The following is a 20,083-nucleotide window of genomic DNA, read 5'->3' on the forward strand; positions in this document are numbered from 1 at the left end:
TCGCAAATAAGATGTAAGAGGGGGAAAGGAAAGAGGATCTTTCTCCCCGCCGCTTCCCCAACAACTAGCTGGAAAGGAGAGAGCGAGAGCGCGCGCAGGGAACGAGGAAGGAGGGAGCCTCGGAGGCAGAGCCCTCTCCTGCCATCCTCTCCGTCCGGGTGGGGGAGTCTGGGCAAGCTCCCGAGCTTCGTCTGGGCCCCAGAACCGCACCGCCCCCCACTTGCCGCCGCCAGCCTCCTTGTGTCTGCCAACTCCAGGGATCCGTCTGAGCCAGATGTGCGTGCCTCGATGGCAGGGAGCAGCAGCTAAGAGGAGAGGAGAGATCCAAGGGTAAGTTGAGCTCCTTGTCCTTTACCCGTGGCGGGGGCATTGGAGGGGGATGGCAGGTGTGGGGGGGTGCTTCTCAGGGGCCAACGGGGAGGAAGGTTTGATTTGACGGACACCCTCTCTGGGTGGGTTTCGCCCGCGCGCGCTCTCCTGTTCTGGGAGAGGCAGAAGCGAGGAAGGGGGTTCGCGCGGGGATGAAGCCGCTGCCGTGTCGCTCTCGTGTCTCGGATGCTCTGGTTTTGGGTGCGGGAAGCGGATAAGAAAGTCAAGGCTGGAGGGAGACGGACTAGGTGGGAAAGAGGAGGGCGCTAACCGACTGCGAACTTTCGATCCGGATTTCGCGCCCGGTGGCGGCGTAGATCCGGAGTCGATCCTCTGGAATCCGAGCGGGCGTTCTGATCCAGGTGTGTCCGAGTCTCTCTTTCTCTCACACACATGCACATACACACACACTTATCCAAGGAGATGGTGAGGAGGCCAAACTCTGGTCTTGGCGAATGCTATCAGCGCAGAAACCCCTCGTCCGAATGGGGAGAGGTTGACTTGGGTGTTCAATCCGGAGTGGCTCCCATGGAGGGGGTGGTCCCCGTGTGGGGTGGTAGGAGGAGGTTGACACCGGTCGTCTACATGTAGTCACAGGATTCAGCCTCCACTCCCCTGGCGGAGAGGCTGAGGCTCGCTTGGCCCCGCGCATTTCACCCCGACGAACCTTAGGCTCTCAAGAGGTTGCCTGGGCTCTGGCCGTCTAGCCTAGCAGTCTCCATCCTGCGATGGTGCCATAAAAGAAAAGGGCTCTGATTACAAACATCATAATACCCAGGAAGAGCTGATCGAGAGAGTGAAGTGTGCGTGTATGTGTTTGTGAGAGAGAGATGGGTGGTGGTGGAACAGGAACTTGGTGCATTAGGAAGCTACATTGGCTTCTGCAGACAAGCCAAAGAATCACCTTCGCTCACCATTGCCAACAGCCCCCTAAAGCCTCCTGCAATAACCCGGCGATGGCTGTCTGTCGTCATCCCAGAGAGAGAGAGCCAGGCTAGCCTGCGAGGAAGCGAGCGAGGAAGGCGGTGGGGCTCTGCCGAAGAGTTGCTGGCGGAACAAGTGCAGGCGTTGGAGGGGGCTGTGCTTGCTTCTGCTCCTTCCTTCCCTTCCTTGCGTGTGCCTGAGGAGCAATACAGCCCTGCCGAACCGTTTCCCTGTTGTAGTTATGGCATATTCTACCCACACGTGAAGAGACTCTGTTCAGCCCCCCCGCCCCGCCCCGCTCCCCTTTCCCCCTGCAATCCTGCTTCTGATCTGCAACCCATCTTGGGAAAGCAGTGTATCCCTGTGGCGAGGCAAAGGGAGTTTTTCCAACGGGAGCTTTCGTCACATGAAATAGATCTGTAAATAATTTGTATTTCTTTCACTTCTGTGTTAGATCATGCAGTTAGATTAGATCATGGCTCTGAAGCAAACCTTCCCTAGTAATGGAGTAGAAGCTCTCTCTAAGGGGAAGGCGGGGGACATTGGAAAAGGAGGGATATTTTTTACAGTGAGCATCAGGAAGTCTGTGCGTGCATAGTTCCCCTCATAGCAATCAGATCACTTGCCCCCTTTCTTTCTTTCTTTCTTTCTTTCTTTCTTTCTTTCTTTCCAGATGCATGGACCTGTATCTTTCATTCTCTCATCCTTTGCCTAAGGCTGTGTGCACGCTATACTTTTAAAGTGCATTCAGCGCACATCCCCTCAAAGACTCCTGGGCTCTGTAGTTTGTTAAGGGTTGCTGGGGATCGCAACTCTGCGAGGGGTAATTTTTTGAGGGGGAGAATGTGTTCTAAAGGTGTACGCACAGCTAACTCTCTCTACAAAATCTCAGTGTCAAAAGGCGTGTGTTGCAGGGCTACCGAAGGGTCCTCCCCCTTGCCTCCAATGCAAGGCTCCTGGCACAATGATGCTCTTCTGTCGAAAGGGAGTGTGTTTCTCCTCAGCAGTAGCCGATCCTTTACAAGCTGTTGCTGAAAAAGTGAAGGAATTTGACCTGTGTTAGCTTTCCTTATTAGTACCTCTAATGTGTGTGCACGCTGTGGAGGGGGATTTGCACACAGAAAGGACGCCCAAATGACTTGCCCTTCATTTTGTATTTCCTGTGTAACACTGGCAGGTGGAACTTACATAGCTCCACTAGGGTGAGATGTATGACCACACATGTCACCTTGGGGGGGGGGGGGGGAGAAGTGCATAAAGCAGGAGCGCAAGTCAGTCACACTTCCTTTCCTCCCCCGCTTCTGTTAAATGCCCAAAGTTGCTCTTGGGTCTTGATCTGTATGGGTGCTCTGCATGCTCAGCCCTCTCCTCACTAGGCTCTCAGAGTCTCGGATGTGCTCTTGGAAGGAAACCATAATCAGATGGCTTGGGTGGCCACTGCTTATTGCCAGCCAGAGGGAGATTCAGCTCCAAAAGGTTGCCCTTCGCTCTTCTACTAGGAGGTACCTGTGGCTTGCTGTCAGAATATCTGGATATCTTGAAAAAGAAGAGTCTTGGTCCCAGGAGGTGGGCAAGTAGATATCTTAGGGACTCAAAGTAAGGCAAGTGAGGAAACGGACCTGGAGGTATGCTGAATTTTCTGTGATGACTCTATTTCCCTTATTTAAGCAACAGTCGAGCTGCTGTTTGCCCTTGAGATCAAGGGACTTCTGTGCTCCGCTGAGCATCCGGCAAGAAGGCAGGCACGTAGAAGCGCTTTGCTAAGTAAGCAGGGCTAATGCTGCAGTTTGTCCTTCCTTCATCAAGTGGAACAAATTCCATTCTAATTCCATTCCTCCCTGTAGGAGGAAACTCCAGAGTGACTTCCCTCCCTGAATATGAATACTGGGAACCCAGTGCAGAGAACACACCTAGCTGTGGCCTCAGGAGTTTCCACTGGCAAAATGGCCCAGTGATTGTAAAACAGCCTTTCCCCATAGAGCTCCTGCCAGGAGTTCTCTCTGCACATCTCCCCTGTTTGTGGGTCAAGAGGTCTTCTCACCACCAAACGAACCTCTTGCCTCCATTCTCCAGCCTCATGATAATACACTGCAGTGTTCCTTGACCTGGTGTCGCTGTTCACCTTGGGGAAAACCACCCTCTTTTAGCTGACCTAGTTCCGCGCTACTCCATAGCCTTACATCTTAAATAGTGACACTTACACTAGTTCAGCATCAGTGTTAAAAGCAAGTGAAAAACTGTCGTTGCTTTGCATTGATACAAAATGACTCCACATGAAGTTTCTGTGCTGACAAAATTTATGGAGCAGGAGAAGCCAGGTAGCAGCAGGGCAGCTGAGTTTCTCAGATCTCTCTACCTTTATATGTGTTGCCTACATATATTATGCATGCTACACCCGTCCAAATTCTGGTAAATGTTGGCATGCATGTGCGATTGTTAATAGAGAGAGAGAATGGGAAATGTTAAGTTTCTCCAAATTTTGGCAATAACATATATGCTGGATTTAAAGCAACCTGGGAAGAAAATTGAAAGATTTCATTACATTTTGGTAGTGCAACGTTCCAAGAGAATATTAGAGACAACATGAACCACTGTTGTTGCCATTGTGCGAGTTATTGAGTTTCACTGTATTTAGCTTCAAGCAAAAACAAAACTGAATTGTTGTGTTGTTGGGCCCAAGGACTCAAGGAAGCAATGAAGCTGTCATGACATCTTCTGTTGGACCAGTTTTGAAATTCTGAAAGACTGACTAGCTCTGGGCAATGTAATTTACTAAAGCTGTTCCACCAGCTTCTAATATCTAGTATTTGTATAACACACCTCTGAGTGTCCAAGCACCTCACATACATTTCCTCCAGCAATTTTTGCAACAACCCTAAGTGGCAGATCAGAATTGTTACCATGAGTTCAATGAAACATGAGAATGGCATCTATGTGTGTACATTTTGGCAGTGAATGTGGCACCGACTTACCAGAACCTAGATGCTGGGGGATATCCTAGTGGGTTCTAGAACTTTCTTCTATGCCTGCACATACTCAAAGGCCTCGCTGCAATGTACACATCAACAATGTCATTATCACATGGCCTTTATTACATGCTAGGGGGATTAGTGAATGAGGCCACTGCAGCCTGGGTTATGAATCTGCATATATGCTTTGAAATCAGTGCAGTCCAACCTAGCAGGTTTTGCACATATGATAGAAAGACTGTGAGGCTGTTCTAGAATTCAAGAAATTTTGGAATCCAGCCTGGAAGTTTGTTGCAAAACAGATTTTAAAATCTGCCTCCTCCAAAACCAAGTACCAAGTATACTATTCATCTCCACGTGCTAGTCTACAGACCTCCAAATACCCAGAGCAAAGGTTCATTCTTAGCTTCATGAATTTCTTCACATATGTTTTAGGCTACTTGGTTGGATTTGTTGTTTGTTTGTTTTGGTGTTACCATGTTGGATTTTGTGAATGAGAAAGGTGATGGATTTTATTGGTTGGAGTTTCTTTTAGTGGGAGCAGTCATAGAGTACAAGCTTAAGGCTAATGCCTAAGTATTCACTCCTGTCCAAAGTAGAGTTATATGCTGCTTGAAAGATTCTCTTCAGCTGAGGCTGGCTCAGTAAAAGGTGACACCTTTCCGTCCTACATAATCTTACATAGAGCTTCCGCCTGAGCCTGGTGAAAAGGTTTTCCGCTGAATTCATTCATGTGATAAAAGGCTTTTTTGAAGGAAAAAGAAAGAAAAAGAAAAGAAATAAATATCTTCTCTCTTTGTTCTTCTTATCTCATCCTATAGCAGCACAGTTATATTACAGAAACAAGAGGAGTGCTGAGTCCATTCAGGGATGTGAGCTGTGATACATCATAATGTCTTATGAACTGGAGTCTCAGATCCTGATGTGAGAAAAGGGGATTGTTGATGCAAGTATTATTCACGTCTGTAGCTGCATTTGCATAAGAGCTGCACACATTTAGATGTGATTAATGCATTGCAGAAGGTTGGAGTAGATTTAACTTTGGGGTCCTTTCCAACTCTACAGTTCTGTGATTCTATGACATATTATAACTGTGTATACTGATAGTGTATACCTGCTCAGCCCACTGGCCTAGCCCCCAATATGTTTCACCATAACCATCAAGAGACATAATGTTCATACACAAAAAGTGGAGTCCCCTACCTCACATACAGAATTTATGCGAACAAAGTTTGTTACACACACACAAGCTATGCTGAATGTGCAAGGTCCCCCATTCTTCTTCCTGTATGCTCAGTGTACATAATTGTAATGTGTGCACAGGACTTTTAGTCAGGGCTGGCCCTACCATTAGTCAGAGTGGCATGATGACTTCAGGTGGCAGATGCTGAGGGATAGGAAATGGGAGCAAGGTATTGGTGGACAAGACAGTTTATGCCACATGGCATTTCCTGACCTTCTAAGCTGCCCTGTTGCCCTCATGAACATTGGAGGAGTTTGTCCTGTTGCCAGTGTTGAAGGACGGTTCACCCACTAGCCCCAGCAGCTTTTGCACATGGTGCCATTTTGTCTCTTGCCTTGGGTAGCAAAATGTCTTGGGTGGCCCAGTTTTGGCTTTAGTGTGATTTATGTTATGTAATGAAATCTTTGTTTCTCTTAATCAAAACAAGACCATAGATGGTGATAAGGGTAACAGGTATCTAACCCCTGCCTTTTACAGCTATGCCTATGATATCAGAAAATATGCCAATTAGTTTCCTTAGGATCACCTTAACTAAACTGTTTCTTCCTGGGAAGTGTCTTCTCAAAATATTTTTCCCCATAAGTGTTTTTCCTTCTGTTATGGTCTGTTCTCAGATGTATCAATACAACAAGGTCTGTCTTATGTTCTACTCTTATTTCTGTTCTCACATCAAAGGCTTCCTGGGATAAACTGTTCCTTCCTGCTCTTTGATGTGTTTATTTCCAAAGACTGTTTCATGCAGAGCAACTGGTTGTGTTATGACATTTATTTTTATACACATCTGCATGTCTGTGCCAACCACCTTGAATGGTTAGACAAGATTCTTCATAAAAGATAGATCTGAAGACACCAGAGAGGCATCTTCAGCGAGTTTGGTATTAAATGAATGAAGAGCTATATGGAGTTTTCAATTATTGCTTCCAGACTGATTGTCATTCTGTTAACATTATAATGCCAGACTACAATTTATTACAACCGGACTTTGCTTTCCAGTGGCTCAAATATCTTCTCTGCTAGAAAATTATTCTCAAAATATTGTACCTATGCAAGCACATGTCCTATTACAACAGCTTATGGCACACGTTAGGTCACAGCCACACTTTAACAGTCATGGAGATTCCCAAGGACTGTTGTTTGTTAGGGCTGCTGGGAATTGTAGCTCTGTGAGGTCAACATTTTTCACAAACTCCAGCTCCCAGGATTCTTTGGGGAAAGTTATTCTCCTGTACTGGTGTGATCCTATAAGAAATTACTCACTCTTGGTTCCTCTTCAACCCATTTTGGCATAAGCAATTGAAACAAGGGGTAGAGTCTCTCAGAAACAAGGGGTAGAGTCTCTCAGAAGCAGAGCCAAGAGGGTTTGGCCAGCCATGAATTAGTATCCAGTAACTCAAGCTCAGAACTCTCCTATTTATTAACCACCCTTGGTTGATTTTTCAAGCTTTCAATAATCTGAGGCCATGAATAAATAACCTGTTGCAGGGTAGCCACAAGTTTTTCAAAATGTGTTTTCTGTGCTGTTAGTAAATCTAGAAATCACTAACCTCCTTCTTAATCCAGATTGCCATTCAGGTCGATGAAAGTAAAAAGTGAACTAATTGCTACACAAAGACTCCAGATCTATGATAGTGTCTCATCAAGTCAAAAGCTTCAAATGTGGTTTGGAAAGTCAGCTGCAACCTGAACTTTTTTCATATGCCATGGGATCATATTATCCATCACACACAACCAGAGATACATGTCAGTTCAAGGTGACAAAATAAATGTAGTTGACTGATGAGGCAGACATGGTCCAATAATAGATGGAGAAATAATCTGGGAATCATAGAATCATAGAGTTGGAAGAGACCACAAGGGCCATCGAGTCCAACCCCCTGCCAAGCAAGAAACACCATCAGAGCACTCCTGACATAAGGTTGTCAAGCCTCTGCTTAAAGACCTCCAAAGAAGGAAACTCCACCACACTCCTTGGCAGCAAATTCCACTGTCGAACAGCTCTTACTGTCAGGAAGTTCTTCCTAATGTTTAGGTGGAATCTTCTTTCTTGTAGTTTGGATCCATTGCTCCATGTCCACTTCTCTGGGGCAGCAGAAAACAACCTTTCTCCCTCCTCTATGTGACATCCTTTTATATATTTGAACATGGCTATCATATCACCCCTTAACCGCCTCTTCTCCAGGCTAAACATGCCCAGCTCCCTTAGCCGTTCCTCATAAGGCATCGTTTGCAGGCCTTTGACCATTTTGGTTGCCCTCCTCTGGACACGTTCCAGTTTGTCAGTGTCCTTCTTGAACTGTGGTGCCCAGAACTGGACACAGTACTCCAGGTGAGGTCTGACCAGAGCAGAATACAGTGGCACTATTACTTCCCTTGATCTAGATGCTATACTCCTATTGATGCGGCCCAGAATTGCATTGGCTTTTTTAGCTGCCGCGTCACACTGTTAGCTCATGTCAAGTTTGTGGTCAACCAAGACTCCTAGATCCTTTTCACATGTACTGCTCTCAAGCCAGGTGTCCCCCATCTTGTATTTGTGCCTCTCATTTTTTTTGCCCAAGTGCAATACTTTACATTTCTCCCTGTTAAAATTCATCTTGTTTGTTTTGGCCCAGTTCTCTAATCTGTCAAGGTCGTTTTGAAGTGTGATCCTGTCCTCTGGGGTGTTAGCCACCCCTCCCAGTTTGGTGTCATCTGCAAATTTGATCAGGATGCCCTTGAGTCCATCATCCAAGTCGTTGATAAAGATGTTGAATAAGACCGGGCCCAAGACAGAACCCTGTGGCACCCCACTAGTCACTCTTCTCCAAGATGAAGAGGAACCATTGTCCTCTGAAGGCTCATCCAGACTTCTGCTTGTCCTGCTTCCTTCTCCCAGGGAAACCAATCTTTACCACTGAATCAGGGCAAACATCAATTGGGTTTGATGTTTAAAGAGCAGGTTTTCCCATGGAAAATGGTGGGGAAAATAGACAAGTGCTTGGACCTGTGTTTTCTGGGCATGGCAGGGGTGAAACTAGGCTTTATTTCACCTGGGTCAAAGACCCAGTTTGGCACACCTCCCATGCACATTTGCACATGGGCACGCATAGGGGGGGGAGGGAGAGGTTGGGAGCCTCAATAGCACCCCTCTGGAGGCTTCACCCAGGGCAAAAAAACAAAACCCCTGGCTAAACAACACCACCCCCGCCCCTAGTAGCTATGGCTCTGGGCACGGGACAAGCAGAATTGTGAATGAGCCCTAAATTGCAAAGTACCTCCAACTTCGGCAGCAGCAGAATCTTGCTGTGATATCCTGTGATATCCAGAGGCTTCTTCTGTTCTCGTGAGATAAAAGGTCTGCTGCAGGTCCGGCACCTGAATTATCTGCATAGGAAGTAGAAGAGGAATTATGAGAACAAGGGGATATGGCTGGGAGTCATGAAATGAGCATAGGAAAGGGGATAAAGTTCAGTAGCTATTCTGGAAGAGCAGCTTGACAGTCAGATCTGTTAGCCCTATAATAACCTCCTTCTGCTTCCTGCATTTGAAACTAGGTTGGACACAACTGATTCTTAGCTGGAGGGTGTAGACCTCAGCCAGGATAACTTGGTTGCTTGCTGAAACATTGAATTTAGAGGAATCGCCATCAAATTACACTATGCAGTCCTGTCCAAACTTGGGATTTTGTCTAAGGCATTTTACAGGGCAGTCCTAGATTGATGTGTATAGGATTTCACCATCATTTTTTTTATAAAGTGTGGTGTTTTCTGTTTCTTTTTAAAAAAAAAACAACCAGTATTTTTATTTTTGAGAACATAATTTGGATGCTTCATACAATATGATGTTGGAGAATTTCAGTTCTAAAAACATTGTGGTAGTGATTGTAGAGAAAACCTGAAAGTATTCTGGAGGAATGAATATGGGAGTTCCAACCCTGCCCCCTCCAATCAAATGTGACTTTCTGATAGAATTTTTTCCTGTAGGAATTACTGATCACCTGTAGCTGTCACCAGGAATGGCAGTGATTTTATGAGGTAATCCTAGAATCTTCAAAACTAATGAGAAACTTGGCACAATCTGGAGAATTAGAATGTTTTGCACATTTATTTATCTTAATGGGTTTGGGCCCAGTCTCGTACGTTGTAAAATGCCACCATTTGTAACTAATTGTCACCAGACATATTTGATTTGGTTGTATAATTGATTCTACCAGTGGTAATGCTACTATAGAAAGATACAGAAGTTATAACACTTCATTATACAATCATTACTGATTCTATATATTATTCAGTTTTCCAGGCAATAAGAGTTGTTCTGCAACCAACCTCATAGAAGCAGAAGGTATTTCATAACTAAAAACTTGCTATCATTTGTGGAGCTCAGGGAACAGTTGGCATAGCAGGTAGCAACTGATGCTATTTTGTCTGCGCAGATACAATGATTTTTGTAATCACATATAAGTTGTTGGAACAAACATCCAGCCACATTAACAGGCATCCGTTTTTTATAAGTCTCTCATTGAATTGTTAACTTGGGAAATAATATTGCAAGAGAAATTGTGAAGGCCAACAATTTGAGGTCAAAAAGAGCTGGAAGGGTGGAAAAGTTCCTGAACAACATGGCTACTGGCCAAGAATTTAACTGGATTTTACTTTACACAAGAGGCATACCTGTCTACTGGAAGTTTGAAATGACTGAGAGATGATGGATTGCTCCATAATTTCCTTGGGGCACAAAGCTGGCAAAAGTCAGTTACTGCTTTGGTAAACACTTAGATTGTTTGAGCAGATATCCTCCTATCTGAAAGGATGTTATCCTACATCTCCACCTCTCTGCTTCTTGGTCTGTCTAGCTAGTGATGCTATACTTTTCTAGTCTTACCACTGAAAGCTAATCAAGGGTCGACAATATGCCTATCAGGAAGAAATTTTAAACAACACAAAATTTGCCCCAATATCCAGTTGTTTATGGTAAAGGTAGCTCTCTTCTATTAACAGCAAATTGAAAAAAATCTACAGTCTCTTAAATGCTACGACTGTGTTGTGAAAAATCTGGAAATTGCAGAAAGAATTAAATTGAGAAACATCTTTAAGAGATTGGCAACTAACACTTATGTATTTTTCACTCTATAAGACGCACTTTTTCCCTTCTAAAAAGTAAGGAGAAATTGTGTGTGCGTCTTATGGAGCGATTGCAGGCTGCGCAGCTAAGCCCAAAGCCAGAACAGGGAGACGGAGCGCTGCACAGCGCTCCGTCTCAAAGTTCTAGCTTGGGGATGGCTGCGCAAAGCCTCCGCAGGGCAGCAGGGTGAAGGCACCCTGCTGCCCTGCGGAGGCTTCAAAGGCTGTCCCTGAAGCCAGAAAAGCAAGAGGCTATCCCAGACGCCAGATCCCTCTTGCTGTTCTGGCTTCTGGGGTTCAGAATTTTTTTTTCTTCTTATTTCCTCCCCCCCAAACTAGGTGCATCCTATAGAGTGAAAAATACGTTATTTTGGATAAAAAGGTTGTTATTTGTCCATAGCTAAAATTCTGACAATCAGTTCCTTTGTATAGTTTTCTTTATTGCAAAATATGATTAGCATTTCTGTATTTTTTATATATATTTTTAATACACACAGTCTTGTGCCAAGTCTGTGATGTTTTAAAGTACCCTGAATTAGTCCCTTCACATCAGAAGCAAGCCTCTGGTCTTCATTATCAAAGACTATAGACTAGGGATGGACAAATCTGCCAATTTCTCAATTTTTTTAACTTCGGTTCTTCACATTGCCATGTCATTTTTGTGGAATTCCCACAAAAATAAGGCCCTCGTGAAAATTCATTAGCATTTTAGTGTGAATTTCTTGTAAAATATACAAATTTGGCATTATTTCACATTATTTCAATACACATTATTTCAAAGTATATTTCCCTAATATAGTGTATTTTGTATGTCATGTGTATGAGTTTTAGGCACATTTTATCTAGTATATGTGTTTTTTGTACACATCACTTGGCCAGAGAACTGCTTTGCAACATTTGAAGGAGTGCAGATTTCAAAGGATGATTATATTTCAGTCTGCATATTGTTTCAGAAAGTGTGCATTAGTAAATTCATCTTTAATTACAATTAGTAAATTCATCTTTAATTTCTTCCCTAATCCCATCATACATCCTGGACTGGCTTTCGAGCTATATGAATGGATACTTAAAAACAACTGATACTCAGGAAATCCTGTCGTTCAATTGCACTTTACTGTGTGTCTGTATACCAGATCCTCAGCTGGTGTATATCCGTTTGTCTCCAGCCAATCTTCTTGGTATTGCTGGTTTAGATCACATGAGGATTTGGCCTATAGATACCTGGGGCCTTCCTACTGGGGCTTACTAATTAATTCCCTACATGTAGGCGCTTGCTGCAGCCAATTGCTTTTGCAATCTAGTCCTTGCACCTGGGAGCACAATGGAGATCTGTGTCTCGCTTGGACTCTCTTTGCAATGAGGTGTGAGCCACTGGCGTGCTGATTGATGATATCTTCTTCTGACTCTTTCTATGAGCAAGATGTGCCAGCCACTTTCTCTTATTCTGTTGTGTGGCCTCCTGCAAATGAAATTATTGTTTCCTGGGAAATATATTCCCTTTCTCTTTTTTTCTGGAAATTACCAGTCCCCCACCACCTGAAAAGAAAAACACCCAAAAGATTTCTTCTTCTATCAGAACACCAAGTTTTTGCATCAAAAACCTGGAGACAAAAACAAAATTGCACCATGCTTTTTGAAATCAAGGCTGGTGCTACAATTTAAGGTAGTGACTCAAACCACCCAGTCCTACTCCTGTGTAAACCTCATTTTGTCGTACAGGAGCAGTATCTGGTGAGATGGGGTGTGCTATCTTTCTGGGTGATATTCTTTTAAATGAGTTATGTTGCAGCTCTGGGATAGCTCAGTCAGTAGAGCATGAGACTCTTAATCTCAGGGTCCTGGGTTTGAGCCTCACCTTGGGCAAAAAAATCCTGTATTGCAGGTTGTTGGACTAGATGACCTGAATGACACCTCCCAACTATGATTCTATGATCTATGAACTATTAGGGAGACAAATGTCTGTTTATTTCCTTAGGCACTGGAGTTCACTGAGTCATGAATCATTAAGAACACAAAAGAGGCCTGCTAGATCAGATAAAAAATCTGATCCAGTCCAATATCTTATTCTCACAAGGCTAACCAGAAGCCTATTGAAAGCCCACAAGCAGGGTATGAGTACAACAGCATTCTCCCCACTTGTGATACCCAGCAACTGGTATGTACATGAATCATCTCATTACATTTATTCCTTACCTTTCTTCCATCACAGAACTCAGGGCAGTATACATGGTATCCCTACATGGTCTTCCATGCAAGCAATGGCCAGACTCAGACCTCATAAATTTTAGGGAGGTGGCTGCGCCATGTATCTTCAATCTACTATCTGGAAAGGAGTGTGTGCTCCAGCAGTTGTTCTATGCATCCTTCTCTGTCTCTCTTCCCTGTTGTAGGTAAAAATGGGATCAGGCTATCTATAGCAGACCAGAAGACAAGAGCAGATAAACTAATCATTGGGGCCAAGAGGCAAGTGACATGGTCCTTACATAATACAGTATCTCACTGCCCCAAAATTACTATGGTCTGAAAAAGAGACATTAGGTGACAACCGTGTTCCCCAGGACCCAGTACAGCAACTGGTGGACAGAATCATAGGCAGTATCTGCTGTTGGGGAGGGAAAGGAGTTGTCTGGCAATGGGATGCTTTGGTGTGTTATAGAGTCCTTCCACTCTGAACTAAGGTCATTTTGCCCTAGCAGATTGCTTCATCAATATTTTAATATAAGATTTGTATGCTTCCTTTCTGCCAAATGGCATTTAAGGAGGCTCAACAAAACACCAAATTTCCTATGAATGGATCAGCCATACCATTTAGTGAACCATCAGTCAAAGCAGTTTGGACCTGAAGTGGGGATGGACAAACCAGCCTCTTTCCATTCCATGTCAGGTTCACAGGCACTCAGTCTTAGGTCAGTTCCTGCTGGTTTTGCATATTTTTAAAAGAAAAATGTATGGCAGTTATCATTTAAACTGTTTGCTTTTTGAACACATGGTAGATATGCTTTGTAGGTATTCTTTCCCCCAAATATGCATTTTGGTATGCTTTCCAATGTATTTCCCTCTAAAATACACATTTCTCCCATAAAATACACATTACTGTATCCATATTTTTTTTAACCAAAGCTGCATTTAGAGGAGTGCATAATCTAGTTAATAGCTGTGTTCCAATCCACACATAAGTCTGGGACCAATAAATTAGTTCAGTTCACTTCAAAATGTGGACCAAATGAATTTCTCCTCCATTCCATCAAATGGCTAGCTTGAAGTCAATTGTTGTGCACACAGCTCCTATAATGCAATCCAACCCTACCCTGCTGTTCAGGTAGCAGTCAGTCACACAGCAACATTTAACCTATGTCATTTAATTCCCTGTTATTTTTATATTTACATGACTTGAAAGCCTTATCAGCGTAACTCAATCACTGCTTGAAAGAGCAACCATACATTCTACAAGAAACTCTGCTGTGACCTTCAATAGTTGCACCAGTCCTGCTGGCGACATCCCCACCTCACTTGCCCACCTCCCCTTTCCTGTGCTGAAGGCCAATTGGAACTTAGCTTGTGCCTCCCAAGCCTCTTGTATTTCCTCCCCATAAGCCATGGGAAATGAGAAGTAGGTGAAGGAGAGCTGTTTAAGAGCCTGAAGCAGTTCCAGGGCATCAATCAGTTTATAGGCAGTGAAATATACGTGCAGGTCTGGAGGTTGTTGATGGGGTAGAGTATTTTGCGATAAATATATTTATTGCAGGTTGTGTAAAAGGCTGTTCCAATGAGTGGTTTTTAGTAAGGCAATAAATGGTCAAGAAAATTGCTCCGATTGCATCTCAGCACATCTCAGGCACTGAAGCTAAATGGGGGTCTGTTCAAGCCCCTTTGCTTTGTCAGAGGGGAAAGGCAGTGGGCGAGAGGGAGCAAAGTCCTGTGACTTCTGTTCATGCAAGGTGGAACACTTGCTATTTGGGGGGAGTAGAGTGGCGGAATCCTTTGGCTTGAGATACGCTGCTTGTGCATATATGATGAGATTGCTCCTTCCGTTAAGAAGCAGGATTGCACTGAACAGGTCATGATAGCTGGGAGAGGCAGAAGGAAACTGCTCAAGGTCATGCACAAAATACAATGAGCAAGTCTCACACTGGGTGACCCAGGCAGAAGGGAGGATCTGCAAAGGAACAGAAGGAGCATGTTGTGTGCAGGAAGTGGATTAGGGGGAGGGTTTCGACCATGAATGCCAAGAAGACAAGCTTGTCCATGGACACCTCAACTACATTTGCACATGCACTTATGGCATGTTCTAGTCACAGAAGTTGACCTTTCTGAATAAGGCGGGGAAGTAACATGTTGGTAGGTGTTGCATTTCTGGTGAGATGCGCTGCTGATGCTGAAGTGGTTCAGAATAAAAAATGGTGATGATGAAAAGGGCTATTTCCCCATGTCCTGGTTGCAGGCTTCTTGTAGGCATCTGATTGGCTGCAGTTGGAAGCAGGATGCTTGGTTAGATGGGCCTGTGGTTTGATCCAGCTCTTCATACATTCTTATAAGAGCACAGAACAGAACTGTACAGATCCTTCCTTCTGACAAAAGCTAGAATAACTTTTTTTGTTGTTCCTTCCATTTCATTCCATTTGGTTGTACAGTCTTAATGCACATGCAACCATTTATATGCAAAGCTGGAGATATTGCTTCAATGTAATAAAATGTTTTCCGGCACATGTATGCCATCTTGAGTGAAGAATATACATCTCCATTTTGCCATGCATATACATGCTCAGAAGCTGCAGCCAGTCTTAGCTTATGGCTGAATGAGCGGAAATTCATTACGGTTAAATATTTTTTAAAGAGATCTTCTAAATAGCAAAATGAATACAATTTGGCTCTGGAGTTCTGTTTTGAGTTTTATGCTCGTAAAACCTCTCATTTAGTTTTAGTAGAAGGAATCTGTGAATTTAAAGAAATGCTCTTTCCCCGAAAGATTTTAAAATTTACTATCATGCCTATCCAGAGGGCAATCCTCGCTCACTACTGGACCATCTTTCCTACCAACGATGCGCTGACTTCTAGACAGGGATAATGGTACCAGAAGCATGAGAGACCCCATATAATTTACTTGTAATGAATTATTCAGGAGTTCTACTTGGTATTAATGCCAGCTTTCCCCTCCAGCACCTTCTGAGTCTAAAATGCTTGGAATATCAACTGACCCCATAGAGACTCTAGTGATTCCTATTAGAATTAATAACCTTTTTCTGCTCCATTATAAAGTCATATTTAGTAGAGAATATCACTGGGTATAATTTCCCCCTCCAAGATTACACTTTATCAAGGACGCCTAGTTATATCAGGCTGGCTTTGTTCTTCCCCTTTCATTTTCATCAAATCTGAGTTGAATCAGTCCTAAAAGTTCAAAGACAAGACAAGAAATTGTTCTATTCTCCAGAGGATCGCCTGTGCTTCTGTGAAATTCAGTGGTACTTACTTGATTTTAATACTCTTAATTGCTGATAAATTATTTTTAAAGCCAGAGAACTATTCCTGATTCACCATCTAATATCCCCAGGTCTTCCATTGTTTTGCTCTGAAAACCAGGAAACAGTCATATATTTTTGAAAAGCCTAGATTTTCATCTTTTATTCCACATCCCTTTGTGCTGACCAACATACAGGAGAATATTAAGATGGAAATACATTCCCAGGTGGTGGTTCATTGTGCCCATTTGTTCCTACTACTTATGAATAAGTAAAATTGAATGCAAAATGCAGCTTTGTAACTAAAAATAGATGTGTTTAAAATTATTTATTAAAGCTAAATACACATTGACCAACCACTGCTAACTGCTTCATGAAGTAGGATCTAATTAAATCACTTCAAAGAGATAGGATCCTTCACATCTAAGAGAAGATGGCATTGACTCTTTATGTTAAGTCTATATTATCCCATTGTCTATTTTCATCTGTAATACTTACGGAGAAAGATAAATGAAAGCTCAGCATAAAAAAAGGAAGGAGCTTTTTTCAAACTTCAACTGACCATTTCCCCCTGATGTGTCAACCAGGGTAAGTTGGAAAATCATGTCCTGTAACTACTTGGCTTTTTAACCACGATCTCCCTGGGCAGAAGCTTCTGTAACTGTTGTGGAGAGAGAGTGGAGAAAGGGTTAGTAGCAGGAGTGAAGGCACCTGGGACAGATGCTCTACTGTGCCACTACTGACTTAGCAAATTAGAGCATAAAAGGCAATTGCTCTCATAAATGTTCCAGTATTCTTGAGAATTCTAGGGAGACTATCCAGATTTGTAGGCTGGAGAATTACTTTATTAGCAAACATCCCATTTTGAATATTGAACTAATGGAAATCAAATTATTAAATTAACAAATATTGAATGACCAATTCTGAGAAGCTCTGAAGGTACATTTTAAAACTGGGCATGAATCTACTGTGGAAAAAGTATAATGTTCAAATGCTCTTTTTTACTCTCCTTTTCTGCTTCAGAAGGTAAATCTGAAGACTTTCTGTCCATGACCTCTTCTCAAAAAGTTTCAGTAGCAAGGAGGCATGTGTTCTGTGTGTGTTAGTAGGGGATGCCTGCTGAGAATTCACATAAAATGTGGGGGTTGACATAATAATGACTGCAATAGTATAACTGTGTGTACTGTGACCATTGTCGTTTTCTAACCCCAACAGCTGCAATCCAAAACACATTTATTAATTACATTTGGAAATTCCATTAAAATTATTGGGGACCTAAAAGGTAAAGGTAAAGTGACCCCTGACCATTAGGTCCAATCGTGACCAACTCTGGGGTTGTGGCGCTCATCCCGCTTTATTGGCTGAGGGAGCCAGCGTACAGCAGCCAGCATGACTAAGCCGCTTCCGGCGAATCAGAGCAGTGCACGGAAACGCCGTTTACCTTCCCGCTGGAGCAGTATCTATTTATCTATTTGCATTTTGACGTGCTTTTGAACTGCTAGGTTGGCAGGAGCTGGGACAGAGCAATGGGAGCTCACCCCGTCGCGGGGATTCGACAAAGCAAATACATCTCAAAGTTGCTGCAAACACTGTATTCATAATGAACATTTGCTTGCCTAGCAGCCTTGCTTAAGCAAACCTTTGTGTTAAATCAGGGCTGGCCAAGTTGCTTCATTACATGAGGCAAAGGGCAAGATGGTGCTCCCAATTCACAGAAGCTGAAGAGACCAGCTGCCAAATCTAAGTTCAGCACTGGCAAGAGGACAGCGCCCTTCACTGCACCTGATGCCAGCAGGCTAGATATGGGAAGGCTAGATATGGGAAGGCAGGGCAGATTGCAAGGCACACACAACCCATTCCTCCAAGACCTTACAACTGCTCCCTGTCCTCCACCATCTACCACCTGAAGCAGCCAGCTCACTCTGCCTAATGCTGGGGCTGGCCCAGTGCTACTTTTATGCACGGTCACCTAAATTCATCTTCATGCACACAGCAATAATGAACATCTGCCATCTCCCCAGTCTGGTGGCAGATTGCCACTAAGAGAAAAATGGCTAGGGAGAAGTGATTTGGCAAGGTAGCAATGTGAGTAGGAGAAGGGTTCGGCTCCCCCATCATTTGCCCATGCTTTACCTAAATATCCTCCTACCATAAGAACATAAAAGGACCTGCTGGATCAGACCAATGGCCCATCTAGTCCAGCATCCTGTTTTCACAGTGGCCATTCAGATGCCTATGAGAAGCCTGCAAGCTAGCAACAGCATTCCACCCACGTGTGATTCTCAGAAACTGCTATTCAGAGGTATAATGCCTTTTGGCAGTGCAGGCAAAATCCTCATCCTTAATAGCAGAAGTGGGAAACCTTCCCCCCCCCCCCAGTCAGAGGGCCACATTCCCTCTATGTTCCTTTCAATGTTGGGTGGGGGCCAGGGACAAAAAGTGTGTGGAGCTATGATGTCAGCCTAACTGTTGTTCAATTGGTTGCATTCAAGCCATGCAACCGCCAGAAGTTTCTGTACACACACATGCACACACACCTCCATCTAGATGAGCAAGAGGCATCATTGCAGTTCAATGACACATTCTTTCCAGGTGCAAGGACTTGAGGAGGGCGAGGGGCAGGGCAACATGGGAGCTTAGCCTGGGAAAGTCCTGAAGGCCAGACAGAGAAGTCTGAGAGCCCCACCCTTCATTTTATTAAGATTCTTACACACGGATCCAAGGAGACATTTGTGAACATTATAATGTCTGCAGCAGCAAGCCAGGCAGTGAAGCTGACATTTAGCTAGCTTTCTTGGTAGAGAAATAGCTGCTGTGTCCCTGGCCCCTTTCAAGGAATTGCAAGCCAGTTCCTGAGTCAGCGCCTCAGCGATGCTGCCAGTTTTAATGGACTCTCCCTCTGACACCATCCTAAGCCTGAGCTGCTCCCAATGCCTGTTGTTGCAAACTGTGTCTAGATTACCCGAGAGTGTCATATTCCAGAGCTGAGATCTTCTGCTGCACCTTCTTTTTCATTAAGCTCCTATTTAAATGAGACAAAATGGATTTCTGTGATACTATCTAGGCATCTTTTTGGCATTTCATTTTTTTCGTTGCCTCCTGGTTTATTTGTAGCGAGTGCACACACACACACACACATCCTCCACAGATAAATCCCCCATCACCAGCTTGATTGCATTTGTCCTTTTCTGTTTGGCAAGTGCTGAATTTCCTCCTGTGCCATTTCCCCTTTTAAATGGAAGTTAAATTAACAGGACCTGTTTATGTTTAAAGGCGATAACTTATCATACCCCAAGTCTCCCTCTTTCTCCCTCTCTGATTATGCACCGGCACCAGCAAAACACTACCTCTGCCATGTGAAAAATGGTGCCCATTACTTTGCTGCTGATACAAAGCAGCAGGAGGGCTGAGGATTGTGCTTCCAGGGAGGTCTATGGAAATCAATTATGCTTAAAAAAGAAGAAGTTGAAAATGGAGCAGTAGATTTGGAAAGCAACTGAAAGAGGAACGAATGGCACTGAATAATGATAATAGATTCCCCCCCCCCCAATTTCTGGTAAAAGCTTCTCTCTTCCCTCACCTCCTAGTACTTCAGTATCTTGTTGCATGCTGCTCCTAGTGTGGCATAATTTTACCACCGGTCCCAACCACAAATTGAAATACATTTGCAATGGGGAAGGGCCATGGCTCAGTCACAGAGCACCTGCTTTGCATGCAGGACGTCCCAAGTTCAATCCCTGGCACCTCTGGGTTGGCCCTGGCAAGAACCTTGTCTGAAATTCTGGGGAGCTGTTGCCAGTCAGCGCAGACAATACTGAGCTAGATGGGCCAATGGTCCAGTATAAGGCAGTTTCCTGTGTTCCTCTTTGCAGGTGAGTCCTGGGCTCTCAAACTGTAGGATGGATCCCCTAGAAGGGCATGAGATAATTACAAGTGAGAGGGTGTGATTCTGGGAGTCAGTGGCAGCTATTGCGACAGTTGTACACGGTGATTCCTCCCTCTTGGAAGCTTGCTCTCTCT

At 44.0% G+C, this 20,083-nt stretch overlaps 1 protein-coding gene and 1 long non-coding RNA gene across 2 annotated transcripts in view; one reads left to right on the forward strand and one right to left on the reverse strand.

The window, feature by feature from the left end:
• The first annotated feature begins 385 nt into the window (after positions 1 to 385).
• Positions 386 to 20,083, forward strand: part of LRRN2 (leucine rich repeat neuronal 2) — a 151,496-nt gene continuing 131,798 nt past the window's right edge. Inside the window, exon 1 of the mRNA XM_081010061.1 lies at positions 386 to 731. The gene's annotated coding sequence lies outside the window, so the exon portion shown is untranslated. The remainder of the gene's footprint in view (positions 732 to 20,083) is intronic.
• Positions 784 to 4,314, reverse strand: LOC308479481. The gene is made up of 4 exons (XR_013987702.1): positions 4,266 to 4,314; positions 2,214 to 2,324; positions 1,284 to 1,489; positions 784 to 1,092 (listed from the first exon to the last, which is right to left on the reverse strand). It is a non-coding gene; the product is annotated as an uncharacterized lncRNA (long non-coding RNA).

The sequence above is a fragment of the Podarcis pityusensis genome, assembly GCF_964106645.2.
Source record: "Podarcis pityusensis genome assembly, chromosome: 6".
Lineage (NCBI taxonomy): Eukaryota > Metazoa > Chordata > Lepidosauria > Squamata > Lacertidae > Podarcis > Podarcis pityusensis.